Genomic DNA, 19,258 nt, shown 5'->3' on the forward strand with positions numbered 1-19,258 from the left:
AAGCAGAGAGACAGAGAGGAAGAGAGAGAGAGGGGGGGGGGGGTGAGGAGGAGAAGAGAAGAAAAAAGATGCAGAGACATTTTGGTTATTGAGCTTGTTATACTGATGTATATATGAAAATGAAAAAGACAAAGAGAAATAAGCGGAAAGGACGGCACTAGAAGCAGAGAGACAGAGAGGAAGGGAGAGAGAGAGAGAGAGAGGGGGAGGGAGAAGGAGGAGAAGAGAAGAAAAGAGATGAAAATGATGGTCACCTTTCCATGAGACATGAGAAAATATTCATATTTCCCACTCAATAAATATTTTTGATGGGCAAGCTAAATGTCAAAATATCACCGTCGCCACTAGTTAACAAAGTTCTCAAAATGCCAACATCGATCATTCTGTTCATTATCCTTTCTTTCAGTAGGATTGAACAAGGAAAGACATCTAGGAATATCATAGAGAGACCATGCCGACTATGTACACCGACACCGCATCGGTGTTTTCAACGTCAATGAGTGACATCTTAACGACATCGTATGATGACGGACCATCGGATGTCAATGGTCTCCACGACCTCCAAGATTCCAACTCGGCATCGGCAATGCACGTGTCATCGACGCAGAGCCCAGCCATCTTGACCAAGGACAACGCGGGCAAGGTCCAAACCTACGTCATCGTCGCTGTCGGCTTGCTCTTCAATTCTATGGCCCTGGTCGTGTACACGAAGGCCGGATGCAAGCGACGACGGACTACGCCTGTCATGCTCATCACCACGCTCGCCTGGACGGACTGCCTGGCTATCTTGTCGTACATCGGCCGCTCTGGCCTCAAACCTCTCCTTCGCGACGAAAAGCCGCAAGTCTACTGCAACATCTTCGGGTTCATCACGAACTTCTTCCCCTTCGCCTCCGGCTTCGTCGTCATGCTCATGTCCGTAGAGCGTTATACGGCACTGTTTACGCCGTATAGGTACCACCGGAGGTTTACTAAGTACCGAACCACGGGGGCCGTTCTTTTCTTGGTCTGTGCCGCAGCTCTCATTGGGGCGCTCCCGTTTTTCGGCGTCGGATCCTATCAAAGGGTATACAAAATCTTTTTTTTTAAGTATATCATGAATATTATAATAATAATAATAATTGATGTTTGTTTGTTTGTTTGTTTACCTGACTGCTTGTAAGTAAGCATGCACCCACGGGACCGACGGCTTTAAGTCCTCTCTGAGGGACTTGGTAATGAATGAGGATTAATGCCTTTTCTAAGAAAACAGTTACTAGCGCATCGACTTGGTTTCGAATCCGGGACTTACCGTAAACGAGACCACTGCTCTACCGCTGAGCCATCGCGCCTCATTAATAAGATAGATGTTAGTTTTTTAATGAAAGAACAAAATAAATACCTAAGGATAGATAGCAAATCGGAGAAGCTCCTTAGTCTGATATGTAGACCTAGTAGCCTTCCTCATGATCATTACGAACCCTCTTTCCACTGTGCTTGACAATAATGATCGAACCCTCTTCTAGGCGCGGATCCAGGAATTTTAGAGGGGGTACTTAGTCTGCATGTACTAGCCCATTTACGTTCTTAGGAGATCTTCTGTTAAACAAAAAAAGAAAATTGAAATAAATTATGACCCCGACGTGATTCGAACACGCAACCTTCTGATCTGGAGTCAGACGCGCTACCGTTGCGCCACGGAGTCTTCATGTTACTCGTAGGAATCGAGGCGATGGATCGGTTTGGTATTTCGAAATAATAGGATATTACTCCTTTGCAATAAAATACATTGCGATAAAATGAAGTGTTTCTCGTCTCCGCCCGCCTCCTTTTTTTTTTTTTTTTTTTTACTATTTACTATTCAGAAGAAAAAAAGCCCCCCCCCCCCCCCCCCCCTCGAAAAAAAAAGCCTGTGATATACATTTTGTTTAAATAGCTTCTAAAATGATGCAAATCATTTTTTTGTCATACATCGATCAGTATACTCACATAGCACAATATCTGTGAATGAATAGGCTTGGCCAGCTATAATTAGCATGGCAGCCATCTTGGAAAAAAATTGCAAAATAGTAAATAGCTAGTAATGCCCTGCCTTCTCCCTTTTTTTTAAAGACCGGACGAGAAACACGTTATTTTTTGTTATTTGGCCTTTAACGACTAAATTATTCATGGCCCTTGTATATTTGATGTTGTGTGTGTGTGTGTGTGTGTGTGTGTGTGCGTTTCGTAAGTCAAGAATGAAAGGTGGACTTTTCTTTAAAATAAAACAGCAAAAGACCACTAAAATAATAAATGACCCCGACGTGATTCGAACACGCAACCTTCTGATCTGGAGTCAGACGCGCTACCGTTGCGCCACGGAGTCCTTGTGTCACGTACGAGGGATTCGAGGAGATGGATCCGTTGTAAATAGTGGTTGAATTAGGGCCTTTGTTGAAAATATTTGTATAGCTTAGATATGTCACATTCTCAAGAAACATAAATCGGGAAATGATCGGGACAAATAAATTTGTCACATACATAAATATTTCAAAAGTTGGTTTGGGTATGAATAATTTAGTAATTAATTACTGTAGAAAGATAGAGAGAGAGAGACTCAACAAAAAATGAATAAGTTAAAACTCCGTCAAAAAAGGAAAAGCGTAACAAAATTTCGTCTTTATAGGGCTTCTTCAGGTTATGATACTGCAAAGTATATAGGCGCAAAATATTAGAGAACAGTTTTTTTTTATGTTGAGTCTTTTTTTAAATCTCCTCCGTCGCAGAACAATATCTTCTTTTATAGATATAGATATATATACATAATTATGTATATATATTTTGTGAATGTGTGCGTGTGGGTGTGCGCGCGTGTGCGTGAGTGTGGTTATGTGTGTGTGTGTGTGTGTGTGTTTACATAAATGATGGTCGCCATAGCACAACACGTGACTTTGAATCACGTTGTGCATGACAGATTGAAGAAAATAAACACTTCCTTCTAACTCACCTTCAATGAGGGAAGTAAACATGATATTATAATTCTACGTCTCAAGGGATAAGCTTTACTATATAAAACTCCTTTGGAAACGTTATTACACCGTGTATTGCTCTACATTTCAAATACCCCCATTATTTCCCCCCGCGGCGATATCAGTTCGAAGTCATTATGCGTATGCGGAAATCCCCTTTTATTATCCTGTTTACCTTGTAGTATCATTGTTTGCAAAATGAAGTATTAACGATGACGTACTTATAAAGTCATAAGGCCGAGAGAAGTGGGGAGATCGGAGAGCGATATGGAGAGATAAAGAGATCAAGGGATAGCGAAAAAGAGCAGCAGCATCGTCGTTAGTATTCATAATTGCAGGATTTGACCATGCAGGCTTAAAATTAATGAAGGTGGTCCAATGATTTGTATCCTAAGGAAATACACAAAATAAATCATAATATTACCATTTTCCGGTGAATGACTACCCTATGCGAGAATCCATTAGAATATCCACGGTTACCATAGACCGGAAGATAAAAGAGAAGGTAATTCTATAGGGCATTTTCTTTTAAGGGGGGGGGGGTCACTTGAAAAAAATATTTGAAAGAAGAGAACAGTGAGATTGACTCAGAAAGAAGAAGCGCGAGAAAGGAAGATAAAAATGACGTGAGCAGAGGAGAGGAGAAACATATAATACATATTATATGTCTTATATAATTATATAGGCCTATACTTATATACTGAGGTTTGCTATAGATGCTCTATCCTTGCGTACCGTGCTCAATGCCTAGGCAGAGCAAAACAAAATATATTGAATAAGGCAGACTAATGAGCGTATTTGTACCAAGGTAATAGAGTAATCACGTACTTTCAAGAATGGTATCATTAGCCTGTTGATCGCTTGTAAGGTGTGAAACTCAGAGTAGCAACCATGTTCCATTAGTATAGCTATATCGACTACTATGAGAGGCTTGGCTGTAACGTTGCATCCTGTCACGACCCCGAGGCGCGCCTGTGTGATGCAACATCTCCGAAAGCCAGTATAGAAACAGCCAGGCCTCGAATATTATGTACCGAATCGACACAAAAATCTACCAAGAATTCTTACCTTATTCTTTTCTTGAGTAAAAACATTACAGAAAATCTGAGACACTGTTTTTTGTTAATCTTCGCTGGAAAGATGACTGAATGTTACAATCATTTGGGAATCGAAGACAAAAAGCACTGTATGGTATCCGCGCTCGCACAAAGTAAGTTTTATCACGTAAACCGATGGGGATCTCATCAAAATTTTACTCATGATTTTCCCGGTACCCGGATCTTTAGGGAATCTCATTCATGAACTATTAACCGTTACTGGCATTGTTCGTTTCTTAACAGGAATGGCTAAAATCACGACTCCAATTTCGACCAATTGGATCATAGCTAGATTTCTAAGGAGAGGTATATAATCTGCCTTATTCAATATATATAAATATTATATGGTGCCTTTTTTATGGGGATAGGATGCGCATATTTTGACGCAAAACAATATCTTTAAAAGTTTTTTTTAAATGGAAAACAGAAAAGGACGGCCATTTTGGTCAGCACATTATTAATTTCAAGGTTATAGACCGATATACGAATATGTTCAAACGTATGGATGTTCCTTTCCTTGGGACTCGTGACGAGTTATTCCAATGACCTGCTATTAGTAAATGAATGAACTGCAGTACTTGGAATCCAGTCAGCGTGTAATACGTGTTGCTATGTCGGGTAAACCTCGTTAACCTTTGATGTAGTCAAGAACATGCCTCATGTATAGCCTGTATCAGCTGGTTTACAAACATAGTAAAATATTATGCACACTTTTTAAAAGGTTGTTCTTCACAACCTGAAGGCTTTTCTGGAGCTTACCCGACGTAGCAACAATTTACGTAAGTAGACTGGATTCCAAGTATTGTAGCTTATTCAATAATGTTACTAGAATACCACGTCACTAGGTCCCAGGAAAATAATATCCATATATTTGACTTTGTTAGTAAACCGGTCTAATATTACGTCACAGGTTTGTATTGCAATATAATTTCATCATCTTGTGTGTTACACGTCCCCGTCACACCGCCCAACCGATACACACCGGTGCAAGAGCGAGCGATGCTTGGCCGTTCTGGGTATTGTGCAGCTGTTGTCGGTCTGGGGCCAGTCGCGTTGGTGTGACTGTTGTATTACATCATGCAAAGTAAAGATTAGGTTGAGTGTATTAAAATTAAGAGGGCCGTTATCCAAATCTCGATTTAGATAATAGTAGAATATAAGGACTCCGTGGCGCAATGGTAGCGCGTCTGACTCCAGATCAGAAGGTTGCGTGTTCGAATCACGTCGGGGTCAGCGTTCACATTTTATTTTATTTTTGTAGCAGAATTCAAGTTGAAGATAAATGCAAGACAAAAAATACATATAATATATAAATATATACAGTGCGTATAAAAATAAGTGTACCCAACATTTGATAGTTCCTAATTCAAAAGTCAAAACCAATATGACTTTGAAATTTATTCCATGATAAATGGTAACTTGTTTTTTTTATCCAATGGTACTCTATTCATAATATTTCTGCCACGGGTGACTGAGCACTCGGGTCATTAAAAAATGTTGTCAAAATTGCCTAGTACCAAGTTTGAATCTTAAATTCTTTTAAAAGTTAAAGTATGCCTCTTATCGTGCTTCAGTGCTTCATTGTTTAAAGTCATGCAATGTATCTATAGGCTTTCTCATAACCTTGTTGCAATCCATAGGATAACCTTTAATTATTTTGATCAGCTTACTAACTTCTTGTCTCCTGATATCCGCGTTTTCCCTCCTCACTTATCCGCTGCGCCATTTCACATGCGTAAGGAACATAAGGTATTTATCCCGAGAGCTACCAAGTGTCACGCATTATGCGTGACGTCGCGCATTTCGAGGGTCTGAAAACGCTCTCACGCATGAACTTGTTGTCTTCAGTAGCGAATAAAAACTCAAAGGTTACTAAACCCAAATGCAAGAAAAAATACATATGATGACAGTAGACTTTCATAAAAAGACAACATCCCGACTATACATTATCCATGTAGTACGTATCACTCAATGAAAAGTGTCACCTTAAACAATGGATGCGACTGAAGTCAAGATTGTATCATCATAACGAAGATAATAATTTACCATAAAATTTGCTTGTATTAAGCATTCCCTTGATTTTGAGTTGATATGATCACCTTTTCTTTTCATCCGCTTAATATTGTCAATGTAGATGAGGTGAACAATCGTTTTTGGAATGAGATAACACACATGGTAATGGCTTTTGACCCACATTCATTGCTTCAGACGAAACTTGGAACAAGAGGATTTTGGTAGGACTGCGGTATTACATCATGCAAAATAGAGTTCAGGTTGAGGGTAAATTATGAGGGCCATTTTCGGAAACTCGATCTGGTGACCATGAGGACTCCGTGGCGCAACGGTAGCGCGTCTGACTCCAGATCAGAAGGTTGCGTGTTCGAATCACGTCGGGGTCAGCATTCAAATTTTATTTTTTTGTAGCAGAATTTAAGTGGAAGATAAATGCAAGACATTTTATATACTATATATATACATTTCTTGTAAAAAAGAAGTGTACCCCAAGTTCCTAATTCAAAAGTCAAAACCAATATGACTTTGAAATTTATTCTATGATAAATGGTAACTTGTTTTTTTTTTTATCCAATGGTCCTCTTTTCATAATATTTCTGCCACAGACGACTGAGCACTAGGGTCTTGATAAAGTGTTGGTCAAATCGCCTAGTATACCAAGTTTGAGCTGTTGGGACGTATGTGTTTTTTTGGGTCTTAATTATTAAATCATGCCTCGTGATTCAGTGCTTCATTGTTTTAAGAGGGCCATTGTCAAAAACTTGGATTGTAGACAACGAAAACCCATATGAGGACTCCGTGGCGCAACGGTAGCGCGTCTGACTCCAGATCAGAAGGTTGCGTGTTTGAATCACGTCGGGGTCATCATTCACATTTTATTTTTTGTAGCAGAATTCGAGTGGAAGATAAATGCAAGACAAACAATATAATTCAAAAGTCAAAACGAATATGACTTTAAAATCTATTCCATGATAAATGGTAACTTGTTATTTTATCCAATGGTACTCTATTCATAATATTTCTGCCACGGGTGACTGAGCACTAGGGTCTTTTAAAAATGTTGTCAAAATCGCCTTGTATACCAAGTTTGAGCTGACGGGACGAATGTGTTTCTTGGTCTTAAATCCTTTTAAAAGTTAAATTATGCCTCGTGCTTCAGTGCTTCATTGTTTTAAGAGGGCCATTGTCAAAACTTGATGGGATTGTAGACAATGAAAGCTCATATATGAGGACTCCGTGGCGCAACGGTAGCGCGTCTGACTCCAGATCAGAAGGTTGCGTGTTCGAATCACGTCGGGGTCAGCATTCAATTTTTTATTTTTTGTAACAGAATCGAAGTGGAAGATAAATGTCAATCATATGATATATTTCAACAAATATTGTACAGGCACATCCCCTAACTCCCCCCCCCCCCCTTCTCTCTGTGTGTCTCTCTCTGTCTCTCTCCTCCCTCCCTCTCTCTCCTCCCTCTCCCCCTCCCTCCTTCCCTCTCCTTCCCTCCCTCCCTCCCTCCCTCCCTTTTTACTTTTCATACACAATGTCATGTCGATCGTGTGATCTGGACAGTTTATTTCAATTTAGTGCCAACAGTCATTTGAAGAAGTTTAAACGTAATGTTTCAAGGCTTATGTTGGACAGCATTAAAAATGACAAATACTTAGGATAGTTAGAGCTATTTGATGCATATTTTTCGTTAATTCCAAAGGCATAAGTTATTTTTGAAGCGTCCGAGCACACAACCCCCGTGTTTTTAAGGGAAATGAAAATCGTTGCCTCGTAACGTCCTTTGAATGATTACAGCGAGGTAGCCGACCGTAGCCCAATCACCCGAGTCATGTCACCCTGAACATGATACTGTACCTTCTCTCTCTCTCTCTCTCTCTCTCTCCCTTCCTCGCTCCCTCCCTCTCTCTCTCTCCCACACATTTTTTCTGCCCTTAGAGGGAAATATGACGTTGATATTATAAAAGAAAGCAGACAAAAATTAATCAGAGAAGCAGACTTGTGAAGTTTTAATAAAATCGGACACAAATGAGAAAGTTATGATAACCGTGCTCAATAATCCTTGATGTTTATACATTTATTTGCAAGCCGGTGTCAGACAGAGGCACCTGTTGAAGGACGATGCTGTCATATTATGTTACGCCTTCTAGACACGAACGTCTTGTTCCTCATTTCTTAGGCAAAATTAATTAGCGAATAATTTTGTAAAGAAGCAGGGAGAAGAGAATGAAAAAGAGGCGGAAATCAAAAAGGTGAATCAAAGAAAGAGAGATTATTTTGACAGAAATAAAAGCACAGAAGAAGAACCAATACTGGAGAAGTATATACCTGGAATGACTAGCTGATTTAAATGGAGCAAAGGGGCATGTTGCCCCCTCCCCCCCCCCCCCCACCCCCGACAACCTGGCAAAGAAAACAAATAACGAACTTTTGAGTTCACTTGTTGTGATGTAAATACTGAGCAATTTCTTTATAAAACCTCACAGAAAATGAATAAGTTATAGGTCCCTTTGTTCTTACAACTTATGCTCGGCCGCAATTTTGACGCCTTTCGTCAAAAGTGAAGAGTAGGGATGAACTTTTTATAAAACAAGATTTTACTCGCCAAGCTGACAAGCGAAAAGCATAATAATTTATTTTGAAGTAGGCCTACATAACAAACTTGTGAAACTATTTCCATATCTGATATAGATCAGTATGGGTTACTTCACCAAAGGCATAATATGTTGGTTTTAGACAAAAGTATAGTTATTCAGCCATGCGATTTAAGTATTGCAATGTATTTCATCATCTCACTATTTGTAGGACACTGGCTTGTTTTGTCGTTATAAAAGAGTAAAAGTGTTGCAATATCTCCAACAGTTTAGGGATTTTTTTTCTTGCTAAATTGTATGCATATAGATTCCCTGATAAACACGAAGGTCCTGTGGCGCAATGGTAGCGCGTCTGTCTCCAGAACAGAAGGTTGCGTGTTCGAATCACGTCGGGGTCAATTTCTCTTTTGATAGCAGGACTAGAGTAGAGGAAGAGGCCTGGTAGAAATAGAGAGATATAGAAAAAAGAATATACAAACATTATCATTTTACTTTTCTGTTGATTTCTTTTATTTACAATCACCACCCAGAAAATTACCCCCAGAAAATTACCCCCGTGGACGATTACGTTCCTAGGACAATTACCCGTTATATAGGACAAAATACGCCCCCCCCCCGGCCTCCCCCCAGAACAACCAAGGACACCCACCCGCCAAGGACTATAACCTCCTGGAAATTACCCCCGGAAAATTACTCCCCAAGGACCACAACCCGAATCCCTCCCCCCCCCCCCTCAGAAAATCACCCCCAGAACAATTACCCGACCGTATAGGACAAATACGCCTCTCCCCCCCCCCCCCGGAAAACCACTTCCGATGACAAATACACCCCACCCCCATTAAAGGGGAAGTCCACCCTGATAATGATTTGGTTTAAACAAAAACTCAAAACTCGGGGGGTAATTGTCCTGAGGGGTAATTGTCCAAGGAGAATGACTATTGTCCCGCTGGTAATTGGCCCGAGTTGATTGCCCAGGGGGTAATCGTCCTAGAACCGTGACTTGGGTATATTAATTGCAATGCATTTCATCATCTCACTACTCAATACGGATAAAAAGAGTTAAAGTGATGCAATATCTCTAAAGTTTGGGATTTTTGTTCTTGCTAAATTGCATGCGTATATAGATAAACACGAAGGCCCTGTGGCGCAACGGTAGCGCGTCTGTCTCCAGAACAGAAGGTTGCGTGTTCGAATCACGTCGGGGTCAATTTCCTTTTTGATAGCAGGGCTGGAGTGGAGGGAGGGCCTACTGGCGAGATAAAGAAAAAAATATACAAATTAAAATTAAAATGTTACCTTTCTGTTGATTACTTTTATTTCGTTTCAAATTTTTTTTAGGTTTCATTTCATTTCTTTTCTTTTCCTATCTTCTTCTTTTATTAAAAAAGGATATGGAATTATGCAATCTGTTGTATATCATGGAGAAGAAAACACGCAATTGTTTATATATCCCGTCTACAATAATTATGTCAATACATCATAATTTATTATTATTATTATTTGGTGAAATATATATTAATTGTCCCCTTTCACTAAATGATGATGTGCAAGTTATTCTAGAACTTTCATCACGTTTATTGTAGTTCTTGTTGTGGGTGAGGGGTGTGTTTGTGTGTGTGGAAGGCTGGAAGGGAATCATCCCGTCTAAAATCTAGGCTAAACAAAGCCAAGCAGACAATAGCATAACCTCTTGCATTTGCTTGAAATATATTAATGTCTGCAGGTACCTTTCCACGGTAAGCTGACGTGCAAGTTATTCTGGAAGCCCGGTGAGTCGTTCCAGAGCAACATACAATTCGCCATCTACGTCATGAGTGGGTGGGGCTTGTTGCTAACGGTGGTGGTCTGCAACGTGAGCGTGGTTCTAGAACTCATCAAAATGCGACGAAAGGTAATCTTCCATAACTAAACTAAATTTTCCCTTCCCCCTTCTCTCTCTCTCTCTCTCTCTCTCTCTCTCTCTCTCTCTCTCCCTGTATCTCCCCTTTCCCCTCCAAAAAAAACAAACTCTTCCTTATTCGATTTTTTTTTCTTCGCCCTGGTCAACACTCATGAAACTGTACGTGCAAAACTGAGAAGAAAAATGTCAGTTGAACAATTCGATTCCTGGCATTATGTTTGGAGGCAATAGCGCCATCATTTGTTTCGTCACTTTATCAACAAACGAATTATGACGTCATCAAACAATTTCTTTTCCTGTCTAATCTTGAAAAAGACGATAAAACTTGAATTGCAGTCATTGATGACTGTTTTGACAATTCGCCGCATCAACATCAGTGAAAATGATAAAAATCTAAAAATGTGTGGGGAATAAATCAAATCGTAATTATTTCAAACATTAATTTTAATGTACTGGAAATTTTATGTGGGAGTGTGTAGCAAGAGAAAGTAGGCCTACATTCAGATTTAATGCAAAGCCTGTATTAAACAGAGAAAAATTGTATCAAAGCATGAACCCTCTTTTTTACCACCACATGGTTGTTTTTAGCTCATTTTTAATTCGGACCCCTCCGGTGTGTGCTTAAATCATTAATTTGAGAATAATCCCTTTTGTTTGGATTTTATTTAATAACATTTGGGTGGTGAAAACAAGCTATCACCCCAAATTCGAAAAATATACTTTACCACACCCTCCTTTCGTTATCCCCTCCTGTGTAGCCCCCCCCCCCCCCCCCCCCTTCACAGAAATCATTCCTATTTCTTCTTTCTCCTGAAATTCCAACCTTTCAATTTTCAATTTTATTATTCAGGCAAAATCAAATGGGGCCTCTGAACAGGAAATCAATATTCATGGCATAAATTAATTATATTAATAAAGATTATTGTCTTGCCAAAGAACACTGGTGCCGCACCGGGTCTCGAACTAACGACATTCACATCTCCAGCCAAGTGTTTAAATTACTGTACTACGACCTTCAATGTTAATTAGGACGATATAGACCATCTCTCTTTAAAAAAGAGTGAATTTTCACTCTATTTTCACTTTCTTGGGAGTGACGTCCGTGATCACTTGTTTAGGAGTGACAATCGATTGATTTTAGAGTGCTCTCTAAGAAAAAAAGAGTGAATGTTCACTCTATTTTCACTACATTTTCACTCTTCAGAGGAGTGACGTCCGTGATCACTTGATTTTTTAGAGAGATACTTTAAAGTGCCCCGATACGAATTACTTTATTCACATATTACGAATAATTATATTTCAATAGTCAGAATGCAAATTACATATATAGAACGTAGTTAGGACAATCCATACTGTTTTTTTCGACCTAGCAACAAACAATGTATTCAATTTAAATTCTGACTATTGAGCTACATTTATTCGTAATAGGTGAATGAAATCATTGTTATCCAGGCGCTTCACAAAGGCATATGCATACATTTTGGTTACTTTACGAAAATGGCGTATTATGATTGGGGGTTTCCCCCTTTCTTTGTGTCATTTTTTTTTTACAGATCACCGTCATGTACCCGGGACTTCAGGGGTACACCGGGATGGAGGTCAAGTTTGTGAAAACGACCCTTCTCGTCACCGTCCTCTTCATAACGTGTTGGCTGCCGTGGATGGTTAGACTTTGTGGCCCCAATTCACAAAGGAGGTTTGTCGACAAACCTAGGTTTGTGTGCGTCATTATGACGCGTTTCTATGCGCTTCAGACCAAGGTTCAGACAAACCTTGGTCAGTCTGAAACGCGTCATAATGACGCACATAAACCTAGGTTTGTCTACAAACCTCTTTTGTGAATTCGGGCCCATAATATTATGTTCATGTATCGTCTGTCCGTTTGTTTTTTGGGTTTTATTGGCGGATCCAGGGGGCATGGGGGCACGTACCCCTCCACCCCCTTCACCCGGTAAAAAGCTAAATGCACTCTAAAACGTCATAAAGTCCACATTCATTTCAAAGGGAAATTTACCAATGTATATACCGACCGACAGCAATTACAGCCTCCAGAAGACTAGCAAAGGCCTCTGAAAAATGTGATGTTGTTTTCGGGCTTTAGTGCGCCTTCCCCCCCCCCCCCCCTCCTACTCAGAGTGGGGTATGACAGATATTGTCCCTGTGAAAAGGGGGTAACATCCCGTCATTTGTTCATTGAACGACACCCCCCCCCCCCCTACCTCCTGAGACTGTATTCATAACCACGTAATTCATAACGAAATCGTAGGTCAGCGGCCGGGTGTGACAGTTTTAAATCTGATAATTACCTTTTCATATTCGTCTGCAAATGAAGCTTATGTCACCTCCCTGGTTTGATGGTCCCATTCTTGTTGGAAGCAAACAATGTGTCGATAAATATTAATCGGATCCCGCCCCCTTCCTGCCCCCCCCCCCCCCCATATCAAAAATAATTTCTAGCATGGGCGTCAATCCTTACGTAATACCTATTGTTCAGGGGGGATGAATGAATAGATCATCCCCCTGAACAATAGGTATCAATTACAAATCTACGCCCATGATTTCTAGTGACAAACCTTCTGCACGTCCATTTAATTTTATTTGCATATTACAGGGTTGATTTAGATGTGAGTCACGTGTTTGTACATGAGCAAAGAGGATGCTGAAAATCTCGTGCAAGTATACCTGCATGTACATCAACGTGATGGATTTTAACAAATCTGAACCCGGATCTGAACCTTTGATCATTCAAAGTTATCAACGGTCTCGAGATTGGATGTCAATGATTATCACCGATAGTAGAAACCACAATCGTTGCAAATAAAACTCTTCTGTTAGGCTATTTAGTTTTCAGCACAATGATGTTAATAATTTTTGTTTGCCCATGTATAATGTGCATGTGAAATGTATTGACATGTTCTGTATTGCTGACGGCACTCTAGCCAAAACCGTTTGCTTTTTAGAAAAGTTGCCTCTTGTGAATCATATTCATTGAATATAATTCGAACATGCTACAAATTGGGAAAATAAATGTTTATTTGAAGAAAAAAAATGAAAATCTGTATTGTTTTACCAACTCAAAATATTGTTCTCAGAATTCGTTCCATTTGAAGAACACCAACGTTCAAGTCCCACTGTGGGGGGGGGGGGGGGGGGGGGGGGGGGGGGGTTGCCTTCCCAGGATAATTTTTAAATTGTTAATAATCGGGCAGTCGATACAAGAGAAGTAGTTTGTTATTGTTTTTTCTTATGGTTCTGTGATAAAACTATCTTAACTACCTAAAAGTGTCAAATGTTAGAAACTGGAACACGGATATTGGCGTGTATAGGTAACGCCAGCCGTCGGCTGGCGAAATAGATGAGGTCATAAGTCAATGACAATAGGCTATATACCCATCGAGAACACGACCACAAATACTTTGAAGAAACCGACACACTACATGATCTTACTACGAGCCGATTTGAAAAGACTTTGCAAAAGCATTTGATGTGAACATTCAAACTTGTACAATCTTAATGACCGAGGATCCGCATAGTCACATGAATAATGAAAATCTAAATTTCAAGGGATTTTCAAGTTTCCTTGGAGGAGGTAAATCGGCTCAGAATCCTAGTAACGTCAGGACAGTAGTAATAAGTAATGTGATTATCTAAGATTGGAAGCCGATTCGGCATCAATTCAGACGAGAAGGCTGAAATGTACTAAGCTTCCAGCCACTGGCATTCTTCTTATTATTTAGAATGTGAATCAGGAAGAGGATGTTTGTTTAAACTTTCATATTAAATATAATAAATACCATTTCTATGAAAACCAGGTCGCAGGAGGATCGTGCAGTGTGCGCCGGGCATAATGGCAATTTTCAATATCATATTGGTTTGCTTATAGAAATAATGTTCGGATTGCGAAATACGTCATTTTCATATTGCACATTAATTATGGTGACGCACGAGGCAATAATTATGATGCAAGTGTAAGGCTGTTGTAATGGCCTCGCTTAGTAAACTAGGTTCATATTTTGAAGGTGTTTTCGATTTTCAAACATATTTTAAGCATCCTAGATGCATTGTCACTTTTTCAGTTCAAACTGACGTTTTTAGAGTGTTATGTCAATGTCCAACCAGGATGTTGGTTATTGTTAACCGACTTGTTTGGCCGAGATTTTGGCTGGTAGCTATAGATTACCTGACCTAAATCCTGGTCAAAATAGCCAACACGACTTTTAGACCATGATCCTGATTGAAGCGATAATCTACCGATGTCATAGTTTGGGGTTGATCAATACATTATGTATGTTTAAATATTCTATATACGAGTGGCGTAACGTCGGTCCGGCCATTGAGAGGGCATCAGGCCATTAAGGGGAGGGGTACTGATCTTATTAATTTTAAGTAATCTCTCTCTCTCTCTCTCTCTCTCTCTCACCTACTCTCTCTCTCTCTCTCTCCCGCTTTCTATATTGTTGTTTCAATGTATAGCCCTCTCTCTCTCTCTCTCTCTCTCTCTCTCTCCTTTCTATAGCAAGTGCATGAGGATCGAAGCAGTTGATGACCGCCCCCCCCCCCCCCCGCACCTGCATTATCCGACTCAGGGGCATAGCTACCGAAGGGCATAGGGGACTACCCCTCCCAATCAAACAGCGGGGGGTGGGGGCTATAGATACACATATTAGTCGTTCAGTTGCAAGACCACCCCCCCCCCCCCCCCTTCTATGAGTTTACAAGTAGGAATCTTTCTCTCGCCCGCCCCGCTTGTAATATTACATTCTTTCCTTTTCAGCTATTCATCTCTTACACGCGAATCGGCATTAGGACGACGCTATGGAGCGACCTCATGTCACACAAACTGCTACTAGCTAATCACTCTCTCGACCCCGTCATGTTTGTGCTGCCACGGTTCTCGGTCCCGACTAAACTGAGAAAAATCTTTCGTCGATCCCGATGCAAAAACAACCAAGTCGATCCCAAACCGAGTTCGTCCGATTCGGACGGGTCGAGAACGAAGAGACGGTCACCTCAATTGCAAGGTTTGTTTTGTGGAGAAGCCATGGTGTAATTTAAGCGGGGACAACCGACTCCTGACCCCGTTGTAAACCCTATTTGCGGTACCTTAAAGGTACTATGTCCCATTTGCAGGCCAAAAAAATGAAAAAGTTAAATTCCAACTGCATTTGAAAGATAATACTAATTTAGAACTTCCCTAAAAAGGTGGGCTTGAAAATGTCTTCAAGTGGGAAAATAACGACTATTAGTTGTCAAATCGACTTTAGGGCTATAGAGCCCAAAAGTAATAGTCTCGATTTTCAGACAATTGTACCGAATGGTCATACGTTTTATGCTGCGCAAAGATTCAATCAGTTTAATCTTGGCCATTACAAGAAGTGGGTTATTGATGTAGACAAATGCTCATGTATACCCTTTACAACTCTTTTCATGTATGTTATTACCAAAGAGGAAAAAAGCCAGTCAGTCACTCAATAGTGTCTGTCAGTGAAGTCTAGCAAGTAAACAGGAAGATTCAATCAGTTTAATCTTGGCCATCACAAGAAGTGGGTTATTGATGTAGACAAATGCTCTTGTATACCCTTTACAACTATTTTCATGTATGTTATTACCAAAGAGGAGAAAAGGCATTCAGTCACTCAATAGTGTCTGACAGTGAAGTCTAGCAAGTAAACGGGTTTGGCGTTTATTTGTTATTAAGTCAATTCAAATGAGAATGGACAAAATACCTTCTATTAGGAGGGGGGGGGTCCAACCCAGACATCTTTTCCTGCCATTCCCTCTTTCGGTCTTTCCACCAATCCTGCCCCCGGACGTGCCCCTCGTACTTACGCCTCTTGTGTCATTTTTATATCCTGTTTCGTTCCATCCATGTTTATTTACTTGAAATAATATCGAAACCCATACGGTCGTTTCCAGACAACACGGAATTTCCTTATAAGGAAATGAACAATATAGATCGACAATGATGCAAGGATGTTTTAATAAATCATAATATATAGCTTGTATAATGAATAGGCATTGCACGACTTGCGTTATTTTGCAGTATCTAAAGTTCAGTCCCGGTATTGATCAAGAGTATTACGCTGTACCCCCCCCCCCCCCCCTCTTCCCCCCTCCTGCCTTGTCTTCTAATATTTTTAGGTTTCCACTTGAGTGTTTGCAATACAATAAATGGGTCAACTTCAAATTCTCTTTCACACAAAATCGTTCCGCGTAAGGGAGATGGGGAGAACATACAGTACCCTATAGTCCTAATGTACAAGTCCCGTTGTATCTTGGCGCATAATAATATTTACCGGCTTACTAAGAATTGGTCTGGCGGCCGCGGTGTGGCTAAGGTATAATAACTGAGGTAATAATTACTTGCCGATGTCGATTTCCTTTATTATGAACTCTATCATTGTTGATTGAAATTGGTTACTGATTATTTTGGAAAATCATAACAATCATGCTTTGCCGCAATAATGCTTGATTTGTATCAATAAACCATTATTTTATAAGAGGTCGATGGAGACCGAAATTGAGATGATATCCAATTTGGTATGTTAACAATGTGAAAACGGTGGAGGAGGAGGTGGAGGAAGAGGGGGAGGAGAAGGGGGAGGAGGAGGAGGAGGAGGAGAAGGAGGGCGAGGAGGAGGAGGAGGAGGAGGAGGAGAAGAAGAAGAAGAAATCAAAATGGAAATTAGAAAGTAGAAGAAGAAGGCTAAGAAGAACCCGATTACAAAAAAAGGGGGGGGGAGAAATAAGAATAACTTCTCTTCTTCTTTTTTATTTTTTATTTTACAGAATCTCATTTTGTCTCTACCATGGCGACTTTAGAAACAACAAGCCGCCTTCCTGTGCCCGAAGTCTTCATCACAATGTGAGCTTGATTGAACGAGGCGCGTGTCCTTACCTTAAATTTGTTGCCATGACAACAGCATCTCTTGATGACGAGTATCGTTGACTAAGACTCGTTTCCATGACACCCACATACCTTGATATAACGAAGGAGGGTGTGTCGCTATCTAAAACTGTTTGGTTGCCACGGCACCCGCATCCCTTGATGTCCACTAAAGAGGGTGTGTCGTTGACATAAACCTGTTGCCATGACACCCACATCCATTGATGTCTATAAGAAGGCGTGCTGTAACTGTTGTGGCCTAAAACCCATTACCAATACTCGTTCTTGATGTCTAGTAAAGAGGGAGTGTCGCTGCCTAAATCTCGTTGCCATGACCCCACATAATTTTATTTCGAGTAAAAATGGGCGTTTCGTTGGCATGAACTCTTTTCCACTAATGACTAGTTAAGAGGGTGTGTTCAGCTGCTTAGATCAAACTCGTTGCTATGACATTCACATCCATCGCACGATTGTTGTCTACAATAATTACTAGTAGCCATGAAACTTTCATCCCTTTGAGTTCTGTCAATGAGGCATGTCATTGCCAAAATATTACTACCCGTAACCCATGTTTCGTGGCCTAAAACTCGTTATCGTGACAACCACATCGAATGAAGTCTAGTAAAGAGAGAGTTTTCGTGACCTAAATGAAACTCGTTATCATGACAACGCCATCCATTCATTGAAGTCTATTACAGAGGGAGATTTGTTGCCAAAACTCGTTGCCATGACACCAACATCCCTCCATATTTAGTTATGAAGAGGTTTCTTTAATCGCTTCATCTCGTGAATGTCGAGAGTTCCCTTCGGCGATCAGCTGAGTTCGAGATACCGATGAACGAATACTTGGTGCCAAAATGAATAATCAAATATTGAAGAAAAAAGTGCTCCATTCGCTCGGGACGACAACGACTTTCAGCTCCTGAAGAGGCCTTATTATGAAGCCGTTTAGAGGTTTTGTATCCAAGGTTCATTCAGGTAGTACCATTCATCTACATCTGGGGCCGCAGGAGATGGCGGTTCATTCTGTTCATTGGATCCAAATTTTTACCAGAAAGACTGACGCCCTTATTTGGAGCCAAAGCCATTTTACCTTGATCCTTTTGAGCATCCTTATACAACATCTTAAAAAAAAACAATTCCACAGCGCATAATAAGACTTTAAATACAGCTAAATCGTTAAACTTATACCGGTAACATATCGGAAACTTATATCATACATAACTCTTCGAATCGCTATTATTTTGTAAAATGGTTATTTTTTTCAAACTTATGTACATTATTGTGTGCCAAATTATTTGAATGAATAGAATTATAATGATTATAAAAAATATTATTTGCGTGTAGAATTTTTTGTGTACTTAATCAATGGGCGCAACAATTTAGGCAACACGGACATAACGGATTACGATTTTTGTTTTATCATTACATTTGTTGACATTAAATTGTACGCTATATATCATATTGTTTTTTTACAAAATATTGGTGTAATATCATATAAAATAGGGTATTTGTTAGCGAGTATCCTATTGGCTGAAACAGTGTCATGTGACAATCAACATTATTAATGGGCGCAACGATCGAAGGCAACCTAAATGCAATTGAGAGGGCCTGACTCCAAATGAGCAAGTCATGAGATCGAAATACCCTTAAAGGACTTGGTAACATTGTTCAGATGAGAGAAAGTGGTGCTTACAAGGGTGTCGATTTGTATCCGTGGTTGGGGGGGGGGGGGATGATAGGTGCCAAAATCTTTTCGGCAATGGATCAAAGCAACC

The 19,258-nt window shown here is 40.2% G+C and overlaps 8 non-coding genes across 8 annotated transcripts; 6 read left to right on the top strand and 2 right to left on the bottom strand.

Annotated features, from left to right (window-relative positions):
• Nucleotides 1-1,612: 1,612 nt before the first annotated feature.
• Nucleotides 1,613-1,684, bottom strand: TRNAW-CCA. The gene has a single exon. It is a non-coding gene; the product is annotated as a tRNA-Trp (tRNA).
• A 588-nt stretch (nt 1,685-2,272) lies between these two features.
• On the bottom strand, nt 2,273-2,344 carry TRNAW-CCA. The gene has a single exon. It is a non-coding gene; the product is annotated as a tRNA-Trp (tRNA).
• Nucleotides 2,345-5,245: 2,901 nt separating this feature from the next.
• On the top strand, nt 5,246-5,317 carry TRNAW-CCA. Its single transcript has one exon. It is a non-coding gene; the product is annotated as a tRNA-Trp (tRNA).
• A 1,094-nt stretch (nt 5,318-6,411) lies between these two features.
• TRNAW-CCA lies at nt 6,412-6,483 on the top strand. Its single transcript has one exon. It is a non-coding gene; the product is annotated as a tRNA-Trp (tRNA).
• Nucleotides 6,484-6,889: 406 nt separating this feature from the next.
• TRNAW-CCA lies at nt 6,890-6,961 on the top strand. The gene has a single exon. It is a non-coding gene; the product is annotated as a tRNA-Trp (tRNA).
• Nucleotides 6,962-7,327: 366 nt separating this feature from the next.
• TRNAW-CCA lies at nt 7,328-7,399 on the top strand. Its single transcript has one exon. It is a non-coding gene; the product is annotated as a tRNA-Trp (tRNA).
• Nucleotides 7,400-9,020: 1,621 nt separating this feature from the next.
• On the top strand, nt 9,021-9,092 carry TRNAW-CCA. Its single transcript has one exon. It is a non-coding gene; the product is annotated as a tRNA-Trp (tRNA).
• A 737-nt stretch (nt 9,093-9,829) lies between these two features.
• On the top strand, nt 9,830-9,901 carry TRNAW-CCA. Its single transcript has one exon. It is a non-coding gene; the product is annotated as a tRNA-Trp (tRNA).
• The last annotated feature ends 9,357 nt before the right edge of the window (nt 9,902-19,258 follow it).

This window comes from Strongylocentrotus purpuratus, unplaced genomic scaffold, assembly GCF_000002235.5.
Source record: "Strongylocentrotus purpuratus isolate Spur 01 unplaced genomic scaffold, Spur_5.0 spur5_contig_863, whole genome shotgun sequence".
Taxonomy (NCBI): Eukaryota; Metazoa; Echinodermata; class Echinoidea; order Camarodonta; family Strongylocentrotidae; genus Strongylocentrotus; species Strongylocentrotus purpuratus.